Source organism: Mesocricetus auratus, unplaced genomic scaffold (genome assembly GCF_017639785.1).
Source record: "Mesocricetus auratus isolate SY011 unplaced genomic scaffold, BCM_Maur_2.0 Super-Scaffold_100003, whole genome shotgun sequence".
Lineage (NCBI taxonomy): Eukaryota > Metazoa > Chordata > Mammalia > Rodentia > Cricetidae > Mesocricetus > Mesocricetus auratus.
Window position 1 is genome coordinate 74,457,793 of NW_024429188.1, and position 19,658 is coordinate 74,477,450.

General features: G+C 38.2%; 1 protein-coding gene across 1 annotated transcript in view; it reads left to right on the forward strand.

The window, feature by feature from the left end:
• Positions 1-749: 749 nt before the first annotated feature.
• The window catches only part of Il1rapl2 (interleukin 1 receptor accessory protein like 2), a 1,115,671-nt gene continuing 1,096,762 nt past the window's right edge, over positions 750-19,658 (forward strand). Inside the window, exon 1 of the mRNA XM_013118167.3 lies at positions 750-1,648. The gene's annotated coding sequence lies outside the window, so the exon portion shown is untranslated. The remainder of the gene's footprint in view (positions 1,649-19,658) is intronic.

Genomic DNA, 19,658 nt, shown 5'->3' on the forward strand with positions numbered 1-19,658 from the left:
AAGTACGTTAATCAGCACGGTTTCAAAAACCCATGGGAATGCTAGGGAAGATACTTCCTAGTCGAAACTGCACTCTGCGCTGCTGCGGTTTGGATCCTGCAGGTTCTTGGATAATAGTCTCTCTCTCTGCTTTAGCGCTTTAGAGTGGTTTGGGGACTGCCTGACATCGGAAAGCAGGTGTTCAGAAGCATGGCTGATGAGCCTCAGGTTTAAGGAAGAGGGATCGCAGTTCAGGGTCTGGCTGTCACCTAAGGCTTGGAGGACTGGAGAACTCTGGGAGTTCAAGATCTTTAACACAGGTGGGACTGGAAAAGACTTCTTTTAGGTACTGGGGAACTTAATTATAACTGAAATTAGGTAATCTGGTGACCTTCGTCTTTAAAAACATTACGACCTGCATGGAGCCAAGCAGGTGCATAGCCGGGTGGACTAGATATTTTGTTCAGTGGCTGGAACTGAGGGCCAGAAAAGCTGAAAAAACTTTGCTTTCCTGACTTTCCACACCTGCACGGAGCTGAAAGCTGCCCTCAACCCTTTATGGAGGCCTAGTCTGGGAAGGACGCTAGACGGCGCTGCAGCGACACGCTTCCCTTCTCCCGGGAAAGGTAAGAGAGTTTTTAAACCAGGGGATGGGGGTTTTGGGATTAGCAGCTTCTCTCCCCCACTCTTCTCCATTAGGTCTCCCCTCCTGGCGCTCCCAAATCCAAAGGGGGTGTGAAAGAGGAGGAGGAACAGAAGCGTCCCTTTGCTGTGACGCGCCAGAGTGGCCCTTCTCTAATTCGCACCTCCCGATTGCAGTCAGTCAGCCAGGAGGCATCAAACTGTTAGCAACAAAGCCCCAGGCTCTGGTTACTTCCATTACCCTCCCACTTCCCTACTCCAGGCATATTTCCGAGGCGTTATCAACGGTGACAGGATGTGAGGGGAACGCGGGGCTTACTCCCCGCACTCCTCTTCTTGAGGGCTGGGGCGAGTGGCTTCTGCGCACAGATCTGAGGACTCCGAGAAGCGCTGGAGAGGCGCGGAAGGGAGGCGGGCGAGCGGGGTTCATGCAGGCTGTCTGCACTGCCGCCCGCCCGAGTCTGTGGCTCTGCTGCCTTCTGGAGCTCGCTTGCCCTGCGCACGGTGGTCGCGCCGCCCGCTGAGGCACCCCGTGTCCCAGCGTCCCAGTGTGGCACGCACCGTTTGGCTTGGACGAGGTGCGGCTAGAAGGAGGTTGCACCAAAGCAAAGTCATTCCGAAGAATCTTGGAGGCGGGCACCTTCAAGAATCCAGTTACTGAGCTGAGAGGTGATACCTCTTTCTAACTAAAGGGTGTAATGATTTAGGAGCCCTCCTGTAACCCGTCCCCTCTCGGGTTCCTCCTAAAGTCCACGGAAGCGTTACCGAGCTCCAGGAATCTTCCGAACTTCCCTGGCATCCTCCTTGGCTAAGGACTGGGAGTGGAGGGAACCTGGTGGGAGACTGTGCCCGCGGCTAAGGAGACACTGTCTTTCAAAAGCCTCCTTCATTCTGCTCATCATTGGGCAGCTTTACCGAGGACCGTGGAAGCCTCTGCTCTTCTGAACTCTGCTCTCCATCTCTCCCTGAACATGGATCTACATGCCTGAGACCTGCTGGACCTTGCTGGTTGTTTTGCAAGACTCAGGTAAGGCAGACTCAACTCGCAGGCACGGGACAGAGAGTTGACTCTTGCGGATAGACGCTTTCAGGGGCATCTGGGAGGCTAAGGCCATAGAACCTCTAGCTGTCCTGCGAGTTTTCCCAGTTGGAAACTCACCACGTTCTTTTTTCTCTTTAAGTCCTCGTTGAAAGTTGAGGGCCAGCGGCTCATTGCCTGTAGGAACCTGCTTGATGAGGTAGGTGAGAGCCTGAGCTTCGTGTTTTCCCCCCCACGAAAGACCTCTGTGGTCTGTGGGTGAGCCGCGGCTTTGCAGCTTGAAAGGCAATTTCCCGCTGGGTGCTTTCGACTTTTAATTTTTTTTGTCTATGGCCAGGAAAACAACCCACAGAGGTTGGGGTTCAGGTGCTTGCTGGGCTCCTGCGTCTGGGAATGTCCGTGGAGCACTAGACTCCTGGTGACCCAGAACCCTCTGTCTTCTGCCGTACAACTTAACGGGGTGGTCATGTACACCTTGAGGTTTCTATTTTCATCCTGAAAAAAATTGTTCCTTCCCCATTGAGCAGGGATTTTCCAGGTTGCAGGAACCTTTTCTCGCTGTGAGGATGATCCCTTATCAAGTCACCCATCAGATTCCTAGTGAGGGGATATCAGAAAGCGATTTTAGACAGAATAACCTCCAAGGGGCTCATCTTGATTTGAACCTCTGAAGTGAAACAAACAGCTTGATGTTACTGTCACGAAAGAAAGAAAGAAAGAAAGAAAGGAAGAAAGAAAGAAAGAAAGGAAACGCTTTGGCAGAGAGATCTGAAAAGTCTAGGAGATGTTCTCTGCTCCAGTGATTTCTTCTACTCCCTGCAGTTACTCCCAGCTAGGTACAACCTAGGGACTTAGGAGTAGACATTAGTAAACAAGTGTTTAAGACTCATTCTTCCCCGCAGGAATTGTCATTGCTATAAAGCACAGGAAAAGTGCATCTGGACTGAAAGCTACCCTGGGACTTACAAAAGGGGCAGTAGCATTGGGAAGGGGGTCTATTTAAGACTATGATGCTGGTGACTAGGATGCAGCAACTGCCCCTCACAAACACATTTAACCATAGATTGTGTAGACTTTCAAGGAGTAATACTACTTGTTTGCTGGCTAGGGAAAATATGCATTGCAAATAAGACAGACTCAAAGAAGGGAGTGAGAGGAAAGGTATTCTTAAAAATTTACAAGTTTCTTAGACATTATACAGATCAAGAAAAGACCTCAGCTACACAGTCCCTGGAAAGGAGGGAGTTGAGTGTCCAGGATAAGCGTGGGAGATTGGGGACTATTTAAACAACAGACAGTCCTATATCCCCACTCAGTTGTGGTGGACATAGGCTGTCCCTGACAATTTCAGGGCTTATAGCGTTTACAGTGATAATACTGTGCTAATGGGCTCTGCCTACAGGGTCACAGACACTTTGCTTTCTGCTTTCCTTCTTGTCTATAGACTCCAAACACGTTCTTCTTCCCCTGATGGAAACCAGGCAATTAACTTGGGACCTAGGGAGCTGGAAATTCCCAGGTGTCTCAAAGTCCAGGTTTCAGAAGGCATTGCTGACATTACCCTGTCCAAATCTTCTCTGCTCCTCCAGCAACTCTGCTATCTGGTCACACTGCTGTCACACCGCTCAGTGGCTGGACCTGAAACAGTGGCTACAGTTCTGAGCTGCTGGCTTACCTTATAAACTTTCCAATCTTCAGGACTGCCCTGGGCTAAATAGCCTGAAATGAGCCGGCTGAAAGCCTATGACTTGAATATAAAGCATTTAAATTTGGGCAAAAGTCTGTGGCATCAAAGGCTCACCCTGGCTTACCCATTCTAACCCCAGCTGACAGGAAGGGAAGGCACATGACAACCAGAGTTGTCTTTGTGACTCTCAGCCTTGGCTGGCTGGCTGACTGTGCTTTTGCTCTTCAGACTGAGGTTAGGTATTAGAGCACTAGGATGGGAATTTAAACAACTTAAACAGCTTAAACAATAGCTGCCCTCAGTTTGAGCACTGGAAATTATCAGTTTCTGAGGATTCGTACTGATGTTGTGTACAGAAACTAAAACAATCCTGAGGGTGGGATTCGGGAGAATTGAGGCATCTGAACACTGGCTTTGGCAGGTGTCTTGGTTTATCAAATAGTAACCTAAGCTACAGTTACTCAAAGAAATGAAAGCTTCTTGTTACCCAACAGCATGAAATACAGCCTGTACATTCATTCATTGCTTTAACGTGTCATCTGGTCCTCTGGCTACTTGGGAAACAGGCCAAGTTATTCACCCAGAATATGTATCCACAGGTACACAACCAAGTGATGTTTTACTTAACTTTAAAAGGACATGCCATGAAGGACCTGGCCATCTGCAAATAGTAAATTATAAAATGACAATTCCAGTCTTGCTTAAGGGAATAAATGTTGCTTTATTTAAAATGTTGGGGTGTAAAATTTAGGGAAGTGACTCAGTGAAAAACATTTGCTATTTGGAAAAATATGGGGAAAGCTGGGAATGAAAAATGAGTCAAAATGTGGTTAAAATGATCACACACTTCAGTAAAAATGGAATTATGTGTTCACATCTGTTCCTTAAAAGAAATGTGGTGTGGTAATATGAATACATTCTGTGACAGTTGTAGCAGCATGAGGATTCTAAGGGGAAAATGCATTCTGTTCCTTATATCTGGTTACCTGTGTAACCGTGGTAGTAAAGATCATATGAGAGTCAGTCAGAAAATACACACGCTGCCTTCTTCATTTAAAAAGTGTCATATACTTCTTACTGAAAAGGAAATGTAATAAAGTAGAAATATTATTAAATACTTCACAGTTTGAGACATTTAGCAATAAAATGTGAAAGTAAGAAAAATCTGCACTTAACCTTTAAGTGTGTGCTAGCAGGACTTTTCTAGTCAAGTTTTTATCAATCATTATTAAAACATACATTTTTTGTTCCAATGAATCTGGCTCTCACCTTGCATTTCCCCCTAACTCTCCCATCTTCAAGTTGCTGTACCCTGACTTGTTGCCTAATTTTCATATTTAACGTGACTTGTTTCATTATTTGGGTATCCTATAAGCGTATAAAATATAAAGTCATTTCTTGACAAATATAGTAGATTCATTCTAAGACACCAAGTATACCAAAATCCACAGATGTTCATGGCCCTTATATAAAATCATATATTTACCTATAACATATATATATATATATTCTCCCATATACTTTAAATCATCTCCAAGTTATTTATATCTAATATAATATATATAGTTATTATACTAAATTATTTTAGGAAATAAAGTCAATAATAAAATGTATACTTGTTCATTTACAGATATTTTCTGAATATGTACAAGGTACAATCCATGGATATGGAAGGCAAACTGAATTCAAACAGTAATTTGATGTTTACTCTCAAGTAAATCTTTGCTTTTGTCTACTTCCTTTAATGGTTCTGCTATTCCTTATTTTCAGGACTTATGATCCTATTCATCTGTGACTCTTCCTGTATCTTCATTCATTCCTGCTTCTGTAATACTTTCTTTAATTAAATACTTTACGTTTTGTCTCTTGAATGTGTTCTATGATTTTCAGTATTACTGCTACCACTCTAGATTCTTGACAGGGCCTTTCATAATAGTTTATACTTGATGTTTTTGGTTTAGTCTCCGAAACATGTTTTTACTAATATTCTGATTTGTTCACTGAATTTTTACCAAAGTTATTGTCTCAGTTAGGATGTCTTTTACCATAAAGAGACACCATGACTGTGGCAACCCTTATAAAGGAAAACATTTAATTCGTGCTGACTTACAGTTCAGAGGTTTAGTCCATTATCATCATGGCATGGAGGCATGCAGGCAGATAGCTGCTGGAGTAGTCCTACATCAAGATCTGAAGGCAGCAGAGAGAGAGAGACAGAGACAGAGACAGAGACAGAGACAGAGAGAGACAGAGAGAGACAGAGAGAGACAGAGAGAGAGAGACAGAGAGAGACAGAGAGAGAGAGACAGAGAGAGACAGAGAGAGAGAGACAGAGAGAGACAGAGAGAGACAGAGAGAGACAGAGAGAGACAGAGAGAGACAGAGAGCCACTGTACCTAGCTTGAGCATTTGAGACTTCATTTGACACACTTCTTCCAACAATGCCATACCTACTCCGGCAAAGCCTCATAATCGTGCTGCTACCTGTGATTCAAACTATCACAATCATTGAAATAATTAAAGCTAGTAACATAATTATAAAAGTTTATACATTCCTATTTTATATAGTCTCCATGTAAATATTTTAGAATAAGTAAAAATAAGGCTAGAAACTTGAGCCTTCTCAGTTTTAGTAACTGCACAATTATTTTATACTTAAAATATTTTAACTATGTAAATGTATTGAGTAATGAATGATTCTAAGCAGTACAGATTGTTATCAAGTTTGAATAATTTCTAACAATTCAAGGTGGAAGGTACAATATATAGATGCCCCTTTACCCATATAAATTTATCTACCATTGTACCTATGTTCTAGCATGACCAATCATTTATTGGGGGCTCAAGTTTCAGATTTGAAGCATTGTGCTAGGTGACATTTCTTAGCAATTTAGAAAAATTGTGTTATCTTTCCCATATCTGGTGATCTATACAATATATTCCCTCTTTTCAGTTCATATTCAGAAATTGTATGTTTTGTTTTATTACATTTTTTAAGATTTTATCACTTTATATATATGGGTATTTTTCCTGCATGTATATTTGTGCAAAACATACATGCAGTGCTAGAGGGGTTTAGAAAAAGAGCATTGGATATCCTGAAACTGTAGTGTTAGGCTATAGTGAACCATCACATGGATGCTTGGAATGCAAGAACTTCACAAGAGCAGCCAGTATTATTAATCACTGAGCTATCTTCCAGTTACTATATATTTTTATTTTAGAATCAATCAGTTATATTTTTATAATTACTGTGACAGTAATATTGTCTTCCTTTTGTAGTAAACACTGTTCTCAAGTTTGTTTCTTTGTTATGATGACTTACTTGGATGTGTGTCAATGTAGAAAGCATCTACATCATTATACTTTTTAATGGATTTTTAACATTTATGTTGTACATGGTTTATGCTCTATTAATGACTTTCCTCCTTTCTGTACCTTGCTTAATGCTTATAATAATCTTTTGACATGGGTAACATTTCTAAGACATAAAATTATATAATTTTTACCACATATCTATTATTGTTCTGGGGTCATAATCTCAGGTGACAGTGATCTGATAAAATGTTATTATCTCTTTATTAGCTATGACGCTATGTTTGAATTCTTTGGCTGGATATGTAAAGCCTTTTGAATTCAGTCTCACTCTGCTTCATAAGCATTATTTCTGTTTTCCTAAACATATGACGATCTAGACCAGACAATTTATCAACCCACATGACCTCTGCTACTCATCCTCTGTGATTTCTTTATGTCATTCTTTCACTATCCTTTTTCCTCTCTGATTTATTTTTCCTGTTAAACATGAACCATATTCTTGAGGCAGCTTAATTATCACTTTTTTCATGCAGCCCTCTGTTGTTTCTTTCATATGCCCCATAGTAAAAAAAATTCTCTTCTTGGAATGTCCCCTGCAGTTTGTTATTTTCTATTCTATGATATTGGCCTTTATACAACAATTACTGTTATTTGTGTATCACTTATCTCTTCCAGTGAATTTTGAACATTATTAAGACTGCACTACCTGTTTTATTTGTATAGTTCCAATTATACAAAGAACATCCATTGCATATTTTTATAGTGGGGTCGGCTTTAAGAACATGGAACCAGTTAACTTTTAACATTTGACTGAAGGTCTGTATCTACAAGATAGCTTCAAATTAAATGGGAAATTGCTAAGTCTGTTGTTGGTCAATAGTTACATGAAATATTATGGTACAGCTTTTTAAAAATTCCTATGCTCTAGAAGGGCTCTGTCCAATAAATGTGTGAATTTAAGTTGATTGTATTTAAGTAAAATAAATTTCCCATCACCAGTCCATTAGCCACATTTTGAGTGCTCAGTTTCATATGCAGCTAGTGATTATGTTATTGAACGTGTTGCTGCAGCACACTGAAATCAGCATATGGAGTTACATGGGATTTATTTCTTCTAGAACATGTATACAAAGGTGTATATATTCTCCAGCTTATGCAACTGTTCAAAGTTCACAGTGTCCTTCTTGGAAGACAAGTGAGTCTGTAATATTATAGGAATCATTTTGATTCTTTTTTCAGAAAATTGAATATTTATGTCACTTCAAACACTATAAATTTCAGATGAAGGTGTAAAAAAATTACAAGGAACCCATGCTATTACATATAAATTACACTGGACAAATGATAAAACCTACCACAACAGAAAAATCTCTTTGCTTCTCCCTCTTTCCTGCTTCTCCAAGTCTCTTCATTCATCCTTCCAAGGGTGTGGTAGTGGAGTCAGCTTGCCTACATGCATGCCCTCAGGGGTTGGTTCACCCTGGCCTGTGGTGAGGGGTGTGGGGGCTATCTTTCCAGCATCCAGGGACCAGCTGTCTTAGTGTCTAATGAGAGACAAAGCCAGCTTTCCCAGGGCCAGTGAAGGGTGTGGCCAACTCAGCATGACCCTCTGATTTCATCGTGCATGGTTCCTACGACCTCCTGAAGTGACCACAGACACCCATACAGACCTGAGTTGTAGCTGGACCACAGACCCAGACATGGCCATTGGCAGCAGCTTGGGCCCAGATGACATCCTGACTATGGGTTGAAGGAATGGCCACTCGTGTGGGAATGGTTCCAGCAGCCATATGGTCACTGTACACCACCAAGTCCTCAGGTTGTGGCCTTAGCCCTGGACCTCTATGTGGCCTGTGGTGGTAATGCAGGGGCCTTGAGGACCCTTAAAATGTGTAAATAACAGGTTCTGTTTCTAGTAGTAATTGTGTATCTCAGTATAAAATTCTCAGATGTCCAATCCGTGTGGCAGTGAATGTTATATATATATATATATATATATTGAAAGATAAGTTAGTCGAAATTAGATGCCAACTTCAGACGAATTTAAGGGTTAATTGAAAAATAAAAACAGAAAAATAGAACTAAATAAAGTAACTTGGAAGAATAATTTTTTTCTAATAAAAATAAAGCTAAAAATTAGTCTTTTTAGTTAATTTTACATAAACACTGAAAATACATGTCTGAAACATACAAGAAATAAAGATAAACTGAAACAAATATATATGACAGATGTAAGTCTACAATTTCTCTCAAGTATAACTTGTACAAACTATATTGTAGACATTTTAAAAAATTCTATATTGTGCTCAAATATTTTTGTAACATGATGATGTTTAAATTTTCTTGGAAGTGGAAAATTCCATTTAGGTTCACTTCTCAGTTATTTTAACATACCTTTTAATGAATGGTTCTGATTGCATATATTAATTCTTTTCATTCTCATAGTTTACTGTAGTGAAAGGAAAATAAGGAGTATACTTCTTGAAGTACAAAGGTCTAACCTTGTACTTGGTTACAGGGCCTTGAGCATAGTGAGAAAGCACTCTATCTCTGAGCCATATACCCCCAGCCTGGTAGTAATTTCACTGCTATTCTTCAGAACATAAAATTTAAACACAAAGTTTGGTGCAATTCATGATGTCATATAAAAGTAACTGATTAAAAAAGAGGCCATAAGTTTGAAAAAAATCAAAGAGGGGTATATTGGAGAGTTTTGAACAATGATATAATCATATTATAATCTGAGAAGAAAAATAATTCCTAAATCAAAGAACTGTTGAAATGGCTGCCTGTGGTGAAACCAAGACAGACTAGTTTTGGAAACCATGGCTTTAAATATGGCTCATAACTATATATACACATATATGTAAAGAGTGTTAACAGATTTTCAAATTTTCTATAATTTGAATGTGTGACTTCTTTATCATAGCATGCATGCTATCAAAATTCAATTACAGGTTTAAATTAAATCAGACACAATTCTTTTATTTTTTCTTTTCTTAAATGTATCCTAAAATATTAGTACTATGGCACATGTTAATAAAAAGTCCAGTTATTATTTGCAGGTGGTAATTGAATTCTGTTCCCATAAAGGTAATGCATTTTGTAAATAAGGGGGTAATGGCATAATACATTTGAAAGTTGTATTTTGAAAGGCAAAATGTACAATAATTTCAGAGCTGAGGGTTATTACCTCTTTTTAATATTGCTTCCTTTAATATATAGCCCAAACTTCATAGTGTGCTACTCTTGGTGATACGCTCATCATGCTCTAGATTCATTATCTGGTCAGTAAACCTACAGATAATTCCCTATTCTTGGATCAAGCCTATAACCACTTTCTCTGCTCCAGTATTTGTACAGTTGAATCTTCCAGTGAAAATATCTATGCTAGAACCTACCTGTTCTTAATCCAGTGCCTGGTTTATGACTGCATCTGGGTCCCACAATGTTGCTAAGTTGATTTTACATGAACCCATTCATTCTTCTAGACCATCTGTTTCCATGGTAGCTATTCCAAACATTGACCACATATTTCTAATTCAAAAATATAGTCTTACATTTTACTTCATGGTTAGATTTGACTTTCTGGAACATTCATTCTGTCTTTATTTCCACTCCCACATGCCTTCTCACTTATTCACCCAATTTTCATAGTGCTTTGTTCAAGGTAAATAATTCTACGGTATCTTATATTTAGGAATTTCATATCCTTAATTTTCTTCATGGATATGTTAAAATTAGACATTAGAAGCATTTCTCTCCAATTTAAATGATGGGGGTAGGAAGAGAATGTAGCTCATGTAAATTTGCTGTAGATTTAGTGGAGGGGTGAAAAGAGCTTTTGTTGGATTTCTGTTCTCTCTGTTAAGTACCAGGCACTGTCATTTGTTGAGAGTAAATTGAGAGGGAGTTGGTAAGGAAATTTTAATTATTGAAGTAGAGCTTTGGAATTTGGAGGAAAGAGGCCATTAGTAAAAACAGAAGAATGGGTAACATTGAGTGCTCAAATGAAGATGGAAGTCATCCATTTATATGTATGGTTTCTTCAGGCTATGCTCAGTGTGATAATGGAAGCAGTGGACAGATGTGCTGATCCATTTGGTCAGAGGATTCATGCAATGGAACAAAGAGCTGAAGATAGTATAAGTTGTGAGAAGCAATGAGCCAGGAATTAAAACTACACAGAAGGAGGAAACACTGAGGTTGGAAGAAATCATAGGGTAGTTAGGGTCTATGTGATGCCAACTTAAGACTAGATAGTGAGGCAAGCTAGTAGTGACCTAAGTGCATATGAGCAGAACATCTAATAATTTGTAGCTGTGGAGGGGCCAGAGTTTAGACAAACAAGGGATTCTCATTAGAGCATTAGTCTATCTAGGTAAAGTTGAATAATTGACTACCTACAAGTAAAATAAGAAAATTTATGAAGAATAATAGGAACAAGTTTATCACAGCCAATGAAGACAAAAATAACTTTATAAATGGGAGACTTGGATTGTTTCTAAATTGATGCATTATGGGAAGAAGATGGGAAGGGGTAAAGAGGTGATTGTTGTCTTCACTTGTTTTGTTTAATTATAATAAAATACCATTTTATAGTTTGAAAAATTAAAAAAAATAAAAGAAAAAAGTAAATGGTTACTCTATCATTTTTTCTAACATATGGTAATGGGTTCGTACTGAGTCTTTCTGATTGGCATAGCAACTTTCATTAAAAAATTTCCTATTGCTTTTTAGTCATGGTAGTTCATGTAATTTATAATTTCCTTCTAATAGAAAACTTGGCAGAAAGTGTATTCTAAAAGAAAAAAGACCTGCTCCTTTAAATAGATCACAGTGGGTGTGCAGAGTTGTTCCAGGACCTTGGGCAGGAAATGTCACTACAGGGCTACTTTAGTCACCAAAGCCCATGGTTGAATATTGTTTTCTACTTAGGAGCTTTTTCAACATTTGGGTCAGGAACCATAAAGATCTCCCTCCTGGGTCTAGTGCTCTTTTCCTGGGTATTGTATTTGTTACTTTATACTTTTAGCAAATACTGCCTTAAAGGAGACCCTTTAGTCGTTTTGTTCACAAAGGACTGAGCTTAAAGAAATACTGTTTTACTGAGCATGTCTGGTGTGTTAGTCACCAATGCTTGTGAAGATGTCCATGAGGCTCCTATTTGCAGGGATAGGAAGATGCAATAAGGTAACTGAAAGTGCTGTATTGGGATTCCTAACCTCAATTCCCTGTCATTGTCCCTACACCAGGCTCTGTAACCTTTAGCGTGACACGTTGCCAAATGGACTCAAAGTTCCTTGTCTATAGAGTGGGAAGACTGGACGGAGATCAATGATTTTCAGTTTAGTATGCATCTGAATTATCTGGGGTGCTTATTACAGAGGCAGCTTCCTGTGGCCTCCAAGTCTGATTTATTGAATCCGATTATCTGGGAGGGGGAGGACAGAAATAGGCACTTTTAACAAGCTCCCCTGGTAGTTATGATACAAGTGGTTCTTGAAACACATTTTTGAGAAACTTTCAACTCTATAGGCTTTTCCAGTTCTAATATTCAATTACATGCCATCCAGGTAACTTTGGTAGGGATGTGCTTAAAAGAAGAAGTTGGGTAAAAGGAATGATTTCTTTCATTCAGTAATCCTGGAGTCAGAAAATACTTATTAACTCTCCATTTTCTGCCCATTGCATACTAGTTTCTCCATATATATTTTATTGATTTCCATGTCTCAGAAAGAAACTAGGGAATTGTTATCTAATAGAGAATAATGCTACTAGTTTGGACTAGTGAGATGGCTCAGTGGATAAACGTGCTTGCTGTCAAGTCTGATGACCTTAGTTTGATCCTCAAGACCCAAAGGTAGAAGGAGAAAACATACTTCTACGAGTTGTCCTCACCTCCACACAGGCACTGTGGCGCATGCATACCTACCCATATCCACACAAATACATGTAAAGGAACATGTGCAATAGAAATGTAAATAGTGGTATTTTAAATATCTGCATCAGTGCATAGTGATGTTCATGTTAACTAGCATTTGATAGAGAAACTGATTATAAGTAGAGAGTTTGCTTCGCTGTTAAGAGCACTTCTTGGTCTTGCAAAGGACTCAGCTTCAGTTCCCAGTACCCATATGATGGTTCACAATTATCTGTTACTCCAGTCCCAGGGTATCTGTTGCTTTCCTCTGGTCTCCAAAATATCAGGTATGCAAATGTTGCACAAACATAGGTGTAGGCTAAACATTTATATACATAAAATAATAATAATAACAGTTTTAAAATTTAAAAAGAAATTGATTATACATAACCACAAATAGTAAAATAACCTAAAATATATGCCAATTTTCGAGTAGATAGGCAAATTATTATATAAGTGTGTGTGCACGTGCATACACACACACGCACACACACACACACACACACACTCATGATTCTCAGCATAAGAGGAATTAAATCCTGCTATAACATAGATGAAATTAGAAAACATTAGACTAAGTGAAGGGAACTAGATATAAAAGAATTCATTAAACTATTGTCTTCATGTGCAATGTTCAGAACAGTCAAATCAATAGGGGTGTAAAATTAGTTGCCTATGGCTAGGTTTGATTCATGAAGTTTAGCAAATAAGGTACAATTGACTATTAATATTGTGTTCATTTGGAATTGACAAAATATCATAAAATGTGATGTCTACAAATTCTGAATGCTCTAAAATTTACTGAATTGTAATCTGTCAATAGATGAACTTATGATCTCCAAAGTATATGATACCTTATAATTGGAAGAAAATATAGTATTAAAATATACAAGACATATATATACATATATATAAAGATAGTATAATTGGAAGAAAATACTTATTTTTAATATAAGTGGTAGCATGGGTAAGGATGTGGCTTAGTCATAGAGTACTTGTCTAGCATGCACAAGTCCCTGGGTTCAATACTTAGCACCAAATTATCAATGGAAACCTAAACTGTTGCTAGTTTTATCAGTCTTTTTAATGCATTCATGAAAAAACTCTCTATGTTCCAACTCCAGTGCAAATTAAGAGGCAGTTCTCCTAAAGAATTGGTTAGTTAATAGCATGTCAACATTTGTGGAGTTTGCTTTAATTAAATCCAATGACTTCTGTTCATTATCAAAACACAGGAATTGATGTGGTTGCACTTGGTCTTACTAGATTTTGTATCTGTGAAAATAGCAGCAGAGATTGCTTGCATTGAAGAGATATTTCACAATATAATGCACTCAATACAGAATTATTTAGGCAGAGTATATTGTAACTTAGAGTGAATAAAAACAAGCATATGCTTTAAAATTCCTGTGTATTACAGGCAGGTATTCTCTGACCATGACCTCTTTGTGCTGGAATGCAGGTCTCAGTGTCATGAGAACTGGCACTGTCTTTCAGAATGTATGAACTTTTAGGAAAGAAGCATCTCTTTGTTGTGTCTGTGATGTGAGTATACTGCACAGAATTTACTGACTCTTGATTGATGGTAAATTTCCTTACAGTGATTCTCTTGGGAAACTAGAAAGGGCTGTTATTCAAGTAAAATTATTGTCTCTACATAATGTGTGCAGATACAGTCCCTAGCTACATGCATACATACATGCATGCATGCATACATACATACATGCACAACATGAAGATTTTATGTATAAGTATAAATCACATGTCCAAAACTATTAAGTAGTGGCTTATCTGCAAACTGTGTAAAGAGATTAATAGAATATAGGAAATTATGCATATACATAGAAGCAACATCCCTTACAGAATATAGATTGAAACTTAATTGAATTCTGTTCAGTTTCAACCCTCCTATCATTTTTTTAGTGTTCATGAAACAACAACAACAAAAACTATTTAGGAGATCCACACAGCAGTGAAAAAATGGGTAAGACACGAAATATACCCAGCATTTCTAAATGGCTTGGTATCTTCTTAATAAACATTCTAATCTGAACCTTTGATTCTTTTTGCTTCTGAAAATTGCAAAGGAATATAATCATAAGTCTTGAGACTAATTGAAAATCAAAGCTCAGGAGTCCATTTGCTTTATTTGGAAGGACATGTACAAGTTGTTGGTTTTATTTGGAGGCACATAATTTAAAATGCTACTGATTGTATAGCACTTCACAACTTTTATGGCATTTGCATGTTGAATATTTCTTTGGGGTCTCAGAACAGCTCTTTAAGATAAGCAAAGCATGATTCTAAAAGTCATGGAACCATGAGGCAAGTAGTTTAAGTGTTGCACTCCACTTGACAGGTCCAGAACCTGAGACATAGGGAAGGTCAATGATTGGCTCAAGGTGATGTTTACTTAAGAATTAACATACGACACTCTGAGGTAGAAAATATTACCAAAACAACTAGCAGTGCTTCAGATATAAAGCAAGAAATATAACCTGGAAACATCTGCTTTGGGGTCAGTTCTAGGCTGCTTTCTGTTGCTATGAGTAAACACTCTGACTAAAAGTAATTCTGGAGGAAAAGGTTTACTACATTTTGTAATTCCAGGTCACAGTGTATCACTGAAGGAAATCAGAACAGTAACTGAAGTCAGGAATTGGAAGCAGGAACTTTGGAGTAATGTTTTACTGACTTGCTCAAGGATTTATGTTCATATAACTTTCTTATCTAGCCCAGGCCCACCTCTCTAGGGATGGTGCCACTCATAGGGGGCTGAGTTCTCCCACATCAATCATCAGTCAAGATATTCTCTTACAGACATGGACACAGGCCAATCTGATTGAGGCAATTCTTCAGGTGAGGTTTGTTCTTCGAAGTGACTCAAGGTTTCCTCAAGTTTACAATAAAAACTAATCAGCACAAGGGTCCTAAGTAAAGTCTTTTCTTTCCCTCAGAACCTTTAATCTACATTAATTTGACCCTTTCCGATCATTGGCTTTACTATAATCTCTCTACATAGAACTTCTGCATCCTCCAAAGCATTAAGTTCTCTGCAGTGGACATAAAATTTCTAGGTCTGACAATCTTTCTTTTATGTTGCCTTCAGTATTTTTGGTTGCCTGAGGTGCCATATTGATTAAGCTACATTTTAGAGAACTAAATATATGTAGAATATTATATGGCTCCCCTACTGAGCACAGAACTGTAAATTAATGGATTGCTCTTGTTAATGTCATAAAGTATGCAGGCCCAAAGCACAACTGTAAAATTCCTTGTAGGACCATGTATTTTCACTTGTAATGCTCATAAAATGAATAGTTGTTCAGATGTAAAAGCTATGATAGAACATGTATGTTTATATAAGTTTATACAGTAGGAGAGAGATGACAGGGAGGACATTCAAACTGCAATGCCAGAAAGAGCTGAGGACGAGAAGCAGGGTAACCTTTCACTTTGGAGGTCATAGTGAGATTTAATCAATGCATCCATTCTGAATTTGGTTAGAAGTGTTAAAACATATTTCATTTTGATTTTCTATTGTTTTGTGGCTCTGAGTATCATAGGGTATAACTGGATCTGTAGCAGCAGAGTAGAACAAGGTCATTTGGGAGATTAATTGGGTGTGAGGTACATCAGAAAGTGTGTGTGTGTAGGGGAAATTCTGATAAGGACAGAGCCTCAAGCAGCACTGATTGAATAGTAATTTGAGAAATGTGGGCACAGTTGATAGTAGTCTGCAGGCTTTTCTTCTCTTCTTCCTTTGACTCCTTCTCCTAAGCTTCCCAGCAGGGTAGTCCTATTATTCAAATATGCCCAGCCACACCCACCAATTCAATAAAAAATTTCTCAACTTATTGTGTTGAGATGCGCTGTTTAAATTCTTGGAATTTCATATTGTATGCACTTTGTCCCAGATCTTAGATTAATTGCTACTAAACTAAATTTCCTTTTGGACTGTGAAATTTCCTTTCCTGCAATAGCCAGCTGTCAGGTCACAAGAAACTTCTCTGAAACACCCACAAGGATTTTCTTTGGGCTTTCAAGCCAAACATATTAGTTATCATGTATTAATTTTTAATTCTTTAATTTGACCAAAGCAATTTGTTTGTGAAATGCCTGAACTACAGATTTTTTTCCTTTCTTAATTCTAAAAGTAATTTTCTCACCTTATTTTTTTTCTTTCATTCGAGAAGTTCTGAAAGTATTTGACTAAGGGCCTTGTATATCATCTTTCCTTTTTCCCAGTGGTGTAAGCCTTCTTAGCTCATTGGAAAACAGTTTCTCATTTCTCAACCCAGGAAGGCAAGAACAGCATGCTCCTGTCTTTTTGCCTCTCATGTCTAAAAGGTCCCTGAAAATAACCAAACAAAATTCTGGAGTTAAATGCTCAAGTTAGTATCATATAAACTAGCTCTGTGGCTCTGGACAAGTCACTTACCTTCTGTGAGCCTGCTTCAGTTACTGTACATGCACAAGGAAGACAATAATAGCACCGAACTTCAAGCAGTTTTGTGGGATCCAATGAATGATGCAAGTAAAGGATTTAGGACAGTTCCTGGTTTGCTAGCATCACCTAAGCCATGTTCCACAAGAGCCATCACAAGATCCCAGGTTTGTGCTCTGAGAACTGGTTGATTTCATAGGCCTAAGGCTGTGCCACAGGCATGCACATTTTAAGAAAACTCCTTGGGGACCCTGACAACAACCTTCAAGTTACAAAATATTTCAGTAACCAATGCTCTTCATATTCTCTCTGTGTGTTCTTCTTTCCCCCTTGCTCTGGATGTGTATTTCTGTGTCTGTCTCTGTACTTGTATGTCTCTGTGTCTGCCTCTATGTGTCTTTCTCTCTCTCTGTTTGAGATGAAATTTATATAGCTCAGGATGACCTTAAATTCACTGTCATATTATACAGTAGTAATAGTAGTAGGTCTGGTGTGGGGGAAGAATGTGTATTTTAACTTTAAACCACCCTTAGTAATTTTTACATAGGTATCTACTTATTAACCTTTGTAAAGCACTTCTGTAAAAGGATCATATTATTTATCACTACTCCTTTTCTATTTGTGTATATTTAGCATGACAGTCTTTTAAGACCACTGAAAAAAAGAACTATTGGAACAGATGTACCACATAAGTAATGCTGTTGACTCCCTTTCAGTGGCACAAAAGGCATAATCTGCAGAGCGTTTTTTCAGTCATAGAAATGAATCAGCACCAGTATATATCCTATGCCTCCTGCCCAAGGGCATGTAATTGCAAAGTGGCTGCTAGAGATATGGCCAAATTTTCTCTAACCACAGAATTAAGAAAAGACAATTAAGCAAGTAGGGAGATAACCTTTGACAATGGAAATCATACTTTGACCCTGTGTCATTTAAAATGTGCCCTAATCATATTAGTGATTTGGCTAGCCAATAAATACAGGAAAAGAATAGGAAGAAGAAAGTAGGATTACTTTGAGATTATACCAGACATCCATTATATGACTGCTGCTTAATGAACCTGATGATTTTTTTTCTTTTTAGTTGCAAAATGCTGTGCCTTATTGCTTTGAAATACATTTCCATTCTGTCATACCTGAAAAAAGAAAAATGAGTGCTTTGAGGAATTTTGAATCCTCATTTGTCCTTAGCCCATGCTGTGCAACACCTGGCTCTCCACTTATTGCAGAAATGGAATTTTCCTTTCACAGTGATTTTCTAGATCTCAATAGCATTTTGAAAATGTATGCGGCTCTCCAATACTAAGTTCTACATGGCTAAATATATGGCTCCTATATGTACTGTTGTACACACATACAGCTAAGTTCTTCATCTTCTTTAGTTTTTGAGTCTCATTTCTTTGCAGGTCAGTGGAGCTGTCTCTGAACTTTCCCACAGTTTTATAAAAGGCAGGAATTTGTGGATTTATTTATTTTTGTGGCTCAAGCTATATCTAGGATTAGTTAGTGTTTATTAGGAATTAGAAAGGGGGGAATGCAAAAAAGTCCTAACACGAAAAAAAAGAAAATAAAAGGGTGAATGCCTTTCTTGAAAGTTTGTTTTTTTTTAAAACCCAAAGTGGAAAACTGGCATCTCTATTTTTTGCAGGAAGAAATTTGGATTGTTTTTATAAATAGACATTTGTCAGCAACTTTCAAAAAGGTATTAAATTTTAAACATGTATATACTTAGTTGAAGGTATACTCACCCCCCCCATTGTCCTCTTTCATTCCTTCTCCCACTGAAGCTGTACTTCTCAGCAGTTCCCTTCCTATTCTGATATCTTTTCACAAAACAAAATCCTCTTAGTTTAATTACATTTGCTTGCATGTGCATGAATAGGGCATTTACTGGAACATGGGAAACTTGTTTATCAGAGGTTACAGCACTAAGGTCCCTCCTTAATTATCTAGTAACTTAGAGGGACATGTCTTGTGTAGGTAATCACAATTGCATTTAGTTCAAAGCTGCAATGATCATGTACAATGCTGAAAACACTTATTCATAGCACTCCTCCCAAGCCTCTGGCTCTTAAATTCCTTTTACCTCCTCTTCTGAGATGTTTCTTGAACCTTTGGGGGGATGATATAGGTGCCCCATTTAGATCTAAGCACTCCACAGACACTAGTCGTTCATTCTTTGACACATATGAATCTCTTTTAGCTACCACACACCGTAAAAGGAAACTTCTATGATGAAGATGGAAAGCTTAATTTATCCATGGGTATAAACATAAGTACTGAGACAACAGTTTGACAGTGTGTCTATATAGCAAAGCAGCAGCAATAGTAGTTTCTTCCCTAGGGCCAATGGCCTCTCTAGTCAGGAGTTCTTGACCAAGTTTCCAGTGCCAGATATGAGATATCTTCTGTGTTTCAGGTCTAAATCAGCAGAACACATGTGACATGAGACTATAGAGGTGGGACACCAAGGATGGAAACATTTAAATTAGGATGGAGCTAGGGCGGAGGATAGGGGAGAAGAGGTGGGGGGAAAGGAAAACCTATAAAAACCTACAACTTTGTAAGTCTATTAAAAACATACTTTATTTTTTAAAAGATTTGAATGGAGACACGCTTAATGG